The sequence below is a fragment of the Mobula hypostoma genome, chromosome 26, assembly GCF_963921235.1.
Source record: "Mobula hypostoma chromosome 26, sMobHyp1.1, whole genome shotgun sequence".
Lineage (NCBI taxonomy): Eukaryota > Metazoa > Chordata > Chondrichthyes > Myliobatiformes > Myliobatidae > Mobula > Mobula hypostoma.
This window is the reverse complement of record NC_086122.1, coordinates 16,196,521-16,202,853: the sequence shown is the minus strand read 5'-3', so window position 1 is coordinate 16,202,853 and position 6,333 is coordinate 16,196,521.

Genomic DNA, 6,333 nt, shown 5'->3' with positions numbered 1-6,333 from the left:
TGGTTCCCTGGCCACTTGAGTAAGGTGACAAGTGTCATTCTATCTCTTAAATGCCTAATCTTAGGTGATTCTTTATTACATACTGATGAGCATTGAAGTGCAGAAAATGTATTATCTGGGGATAGATTTTGAGGTCTTCTGGGGTCTTGTTATTCAGCTCAATGTAAAAGATAACGTTGCATTGTTTAAAAAATTAAGTATGCAATTTCTCCCAAAGTAGTTAACACTATTCTAGAATAGTTCAACTTCTTAGACTGAATAATTTTTCTCATTACTGGTTTTGAGTTTTGCCATAAGTAGGTTGTCCATCATGTTTGGCTCTGTGGTGGTAACTGCATTCAGAGATTTAAGATACAGTATAAAAGAAAAATTATATTGAAAGCATTGTTTTGCATTTGACAGTATCATCACTGTAGGGTTAAGAATAGGGTTAGTGGCTTTTCTCTGTTAAAGGCTTTGTGTGAAATGAACTTTCAAAATTGCAACTATGTTACCCTACATTACACACTTAACTGAGTTTTTTGATTGTACACTAAAATATTTAAAATAGCATGGAAGTTGGAATATCTTAAACAAAGTAACCTGCAACAGCTTCAACCCCAAATGAAACATCTTCCATGGCAGTGGAAAACGTCTGTGAATATTCAATTTTAGTAAACCATAGTTACAGGAGTTATGTGCTAGACGAAGTCCATTTTGAAGACCTCCACAACTATCTCTGATATAGTAGCCCTGGACGCTATCCTTCAACAGCCTGTTAGGATCAATGTTCCCGTCACTCCTGATCAGTAAGAAACAGAAAAGGCCATATCCCTTTTTTAAAAAAAAACGGGACCCTTGGAGCCAACAATTTGCCTAAGAATTTCTAAAACTTGAGTGGTAAAGAGCAGAAGTCACAAATCCTCATTGTCCACATCTTAGAAGTGTTACGTACCCCGTAACTGGGTTGCCAAACCAGCAGAAATGGATCACTCAGTTGGAGTCTGGAGTACTAGAACTAAGAAAGTTTTATTAAAGAAACAAGCAACACAGTAATCGAAAGGATAATAAATGCAACAATTCAACAATGATAACCACACATGTGCACAGAATTAAGATAACAGCATCAATCAAGCTCTATCGTTGTCTAGGGGTAAATGACCAATTTCAAAATGACTCAAAGTTCAGTCCAGTTAGTAGTTCAGTTCGCAGTAATCGTTGCCATGGCGATGGACAAGGTGGGGGAAGAGAGACAGAGAGAACAGGAACAACTCATCATTCAGCACAGCTTCACTCACAGACCAGCGAGATGCTCACGAGCAACTTTTGGGCGGGTCCTTGGTGATGTCACCTGAGGTCACCGACTGTGACCCCTCCTCCAGATGCGGTCGATCCTCTGCAGTGAACCCGGCACCCAGGCAAGGGCGGACACACACCGGGTTCCCGCTGATCGTACCTTTCCACCCTTGTCGTTGTCTGGCACTTCTCACCCACTCGTGAGAGGCGCACCGCTTCCAGGGTCTCGTTACCTCGGGTGGCGTGTGTGTCTGTCTTAGCGAACCTGTCCCTTTTTATCCCCCTGCTGGGGTATCGCCTGTCCATCACTTCAAACAGTTCAGGGTTCAAAGGGGGGAGCCGCTCCAGACAGCTCTCTCTCCCACATCCCTTCATTACACATCTCCAGACGCTGCTCCATTGTTCCTTATCTCTCCTTCCCCTGAGGGCAGATGGCAGACCAACTGCTGATGCCACTGATGCTAGCCCAGGCCAGCAAACATCTTAATTTTATGTGTATTCTCGTAACAGAAGGGATAAATAAATAATTGCTGGAGATGAAACTTCTGACTGTTGATTAAAGAGGCCCCTTTGCTGTTAAATAGAAGGGAAGCCATTGCCAGGGTCTTCCTCAACTATCTTCCAGTAGCCAATGAGCAGCTCCCTGAATCACAGTACAAATTCCATCCATTTAAAGAAATTGCAGATCTGCACTTCCCTGAATTACAGATCCAGGGCAAGTGCAGGAAGCAGTAGTAATCATTGTTTATAGCCCTTTTAAGCCTCGTTAATGTCTTTGACTCCAATTGGAAAATATGTTGGAACACTACCTTCAAATTAGATACATTACCCACAGAAATTTGTACCTTTTCATTTTGATGGTATGCAAAATGTAATCCTAATCAACATGCCTGTGACAGCAATCGAAATGAAGACCAGTGTCAAACAAAGCAGCATTATCCACCTCCCCCAAGTCTTATGTCAATACTGCATCTTTCCTCTAAACATCTTACAGGAAAAAAGCTGATCTTCAGATCTAATTGAAAAACTCAAGTTTATGGCACCACATTCCAGAGCCAAGATTACTCCAACCACAGTGTCAAGCTACAGTATTGTGTGTGTGTGTGTGTGCGCGCGCATTCTGTATCTGCAAATCAAAAGGTCAATCTACCAAACTGGCCCTGATCTACAACATTGCCTTCCAAACAAAAAAAAAAGTTTATGAACACGAGCAAATCTGCAGAAAAGTTCATGATCTGGATTACTTCTACACTCAGTGGTCACTTTATTACATTCACCTGTACACCTTGTTAATGGAAATATCTAATCAGCCAATTGCAGCAGCAATTCAATTCATAAAAGCATGCAGAATATGATCTGGGATTCCCCATATGAGGTCCACGGACCCTTTGCTTAATGGTATTGGCCCATGGCATAAAGAAGTTTGGGAACCCCTGGAAGAGGTTTAATTGTTCAAACCTCGCATCGGAGTGGGGAAGAAATGTGATTTTGACCCGTGGAATGATTGGTGCCAGATGGGGTGGTTTGAATATCTCAGAAACTGCTGATGTGGGATTTTCAGACACAGCGGTCTCTAGAGTTTACAGAGAATGGTGCGATAAACAAACTATTCAGTGAGCAGCGGTTCTGTGGGTGAAAACACTTTGTTAATGGGAGAGATCAGAGGGGAAAGGCCAGACTGGTTCAAGCTGACAGGAAGGTGACAGCAGCTCAAGTAACCACAGTAGTGTGCAGAAGAACATCTCTGAACACACCACACGTTGAAGTGGATGGGATGTGTTGTGTTCATCTATCGTCGACGTTGATAAGGACCTCAACACCATTTGATGGTGTCGAGACTAGCGTGTGATTTGGATTTAAGTGAGGGAGAGTTGCGCAGCGTTAGCCTCACTCTCTCTTCCCAATTCCCATCTGGATCCAGTGGCAAGACAGAGTCGAGACGGCTGGAGATGGGACTAGGTGCAATGGATGACCAGGACGTCTTCTGTCTCTTGTCCTGCTCTACACGTTCCACGACGCTCGCAGAGACCGCCTTCTTGGCCGTTGGACCTTCCATTGGTCTCATCCGCTCAATCCGCCAGAGTCTGTCATCACATGCTGGGATAGACAACTCCCTATCTCACCGAGGGATTGAGACCCGTCGGCTACCCTCACCTGGTTTAGCCAGCTTGTCAAAGCCGTTGCCCGGGGTATGGCCGCTGTCGCATGCAAACAGCTACGGGGAACCACAAGTGAGAGCTGAGTGCCAGGTGGGGAACAAAGGTGGACTAACTGCCTTGAAAAGAACGTGACATGTTCTCCCACCAGAGGTGCTACCCCTCCCTGACACCCCATACACCCCAGTGGATGGGATACAGCTGCAGAAAGCCACAAACATACACCCAGCGGCCACCGCTTGAGAAAGGCAGACTTTGATGAAGAAATTCACCATTGCCCTCAATACTCCAGCACAGCCTTTGAGGAAAAAGATGTTTGACAATCAAGACCTAGGACTAAGCTAGTGGTCAGCAGGCCAACAGTGATCCCTCTCCTTCATGCTTCGTATTACCTGTTACAACAATGGAAAATCCGGTTTAATGAATTTAAAGGTTAATTTTACTTATCACATGTACATCGAAACAAACTAAAATGTCATCTTGCTTCAGCAGCCAACACAGTCCAAGGACAGGGCTGTGCTCAGCCCACAAGCGTCAGTGTGCTCATGACGCCAACAAAACATGCCCTCAACTTACTAACCCTAACCTTGCATCTTTAGTATATGGGAGGACAGCAGAGCACGAGGAAGAAATTGATGTGGTCAGAGGAAAACATGCAAGCTCCTTACAGGCAGCAGTGGGAATCAAACAGCTTTCAGTAATCGCTGGTGCTGTAAAGCAATTAGGCTAGCTGCTACACTACTGTGCCTCACTTTGATGATGTGAACTAATGTCAGTGTAATGTCTCAGGCCAGCATAGAACATAGAATAGTACAGTACATTACAGGCCCTTCAGCCCATAATGTTGTGCCGACCCTCAAACCCTGCCTCCCATATAACCCTCCACCTTAAATTCCTCCATATACCTGTCTAGTAGTCTCTTAAACTTCACTAGTGTATCTGCCTCCACCACTGACTCAGGCAGTACGTTCCACGCACCAACCACTCTCTGAGTAAAAAAAACCTTCCTCTAATATCCCCCCTTACACTTCCCACCCCTTACCTTAAAGCCATGTCCTCTGGTATTGAGCAGTGGTGCCCTGGGGAAGAGGCACTGGCTATCCACTCTATCTATTCCTCTAATTATCTTGTACACCTTTATCATGTCTCCTTTCATCCTCCTTCTCCCCAAAGAGTAAAGCCCTAGCTCCCCTAATCTCTGATCATAATCCATACTCTCTAAACCAGGCAGCATCCTGGTAAACCTCCTCTGTACCCTTTCCAATGCTTCCACATCCTTCCTATAGTAAGGCAACCAGAACTGGACACAGTACTCCAAGTGTGGCCTAACCAGAGTTTTATAGAGCTGCATCATTACATCGCAACTCTTAAACTCCATCCCTCAACTTATGAAAGCTAACACCCCATAAGCTTTCTTAGCTACCCTATCTACCTGTGAGGCAACTTTCAGGGATCTGTGGACATGTACCTCCAGATCCCTCTGCTCCTCCACACTACCAAGTATCCTGCCATTTACCTCGTACTCTGCCTTGGAGTTTGTCCTTCTAAAGTGTACCACCTCACACTTCTCTGGGTTGAACTCCATCTGCCACTTCTCAGCCCACTTCTGCATCCTATCAATGTCTCTCTGCAATCTTCGACAATCCTCTGCACTATCTACAACACCGCCAAACTTTGTGTCGACTGCAAACTTGCCAACCCAGCCTTCTACCCCGACATCCAGGTCGTTAATAAAAATCACGAAAAGTAGAGGTCCCAGAACAGATCCTTATGGGACACCACTAGTTACAATCCTCCAATCTGAATGTACTCCCTCCACCATGACCCTCTGTCTTCTGCAGGCAAGCCAATTCTGAATCCACATGGCCAAACTTCCCTGGATCCCTTGCCTTCGGACTTTCTGAATAAGCCTACCGTGTGGAACCTTGTCAAATGCCTTACTAAAATCCATATAGATCACATCCACTGCACTACCCTCAACTATATGCCTGGTCACCTCCTCAGGCTTGTTAGACACGATCTGCCCTTCACAAAGCCATGCTGACTGTCCCTGATCAGACCATGATTCTCTAAATGCCCATAGATCCTATTTCTAAGAATCTTTTCCAACAGCTTTCCCACCACAGACGTAAGGCTCACTGGTCTATAATTACCTGGACTATCCCTACTACCTTTTTTGAACAAGGGGGACGACATTCGCCTCCTTCCAATTCTCCGGTACCATTCCCGTGGACAACGAGGACATAAAGATCCTAGCCAGAGGCTCAGCAATCTCTTCCCTCACCTTGTGGAGCAGCCTGGGGAATATTCCGTTAGGCCCCGGGGACGTATCTGTCCTAATGTATTTTAACAACTCCAATACCTCCTCTCCCTTAACATCAACGTGCTCCAGAACATCAACCTCACTCATATTGTCCTCACCATCGTCAAGTTCCCTCTCATTGGTGAATACTGAAGAGAAGTATTCATTGAGGACCTTGCTCACTTCCACAGCCTCCAGGCACATCTTCCCACCTTTATCTCTAATCGGTCCTACCTTCAATCCTATCATCCTTTTTTTCTTCACATAATTGAAGAATGCCTTGGGGTTTTCCTTTACGCTACTCGCCAAGGCCTTCTCATGCCCCCTTCTTGCTCTTCTCAGCCCCTTCTTAAGCTCCTTTCTTGCTTCCCTATATTCCTCAATAGACCCATCTGATCCTTGCTTCCTAAACCTCATGTATGCTGCCTTCTTCCACCTGACTAGATATTCCACCTCACTTGTCACCCATGGTTCCTTCACCCTACCATTCTTTATTTTCCTCACCGGGACAAATTTATCCCTAACATCCTGCAAGAGATCTCTAAACATCGACCACATGTCCATAGTATATTTCCCTGCAAAAGCATCATCCCAATTCAC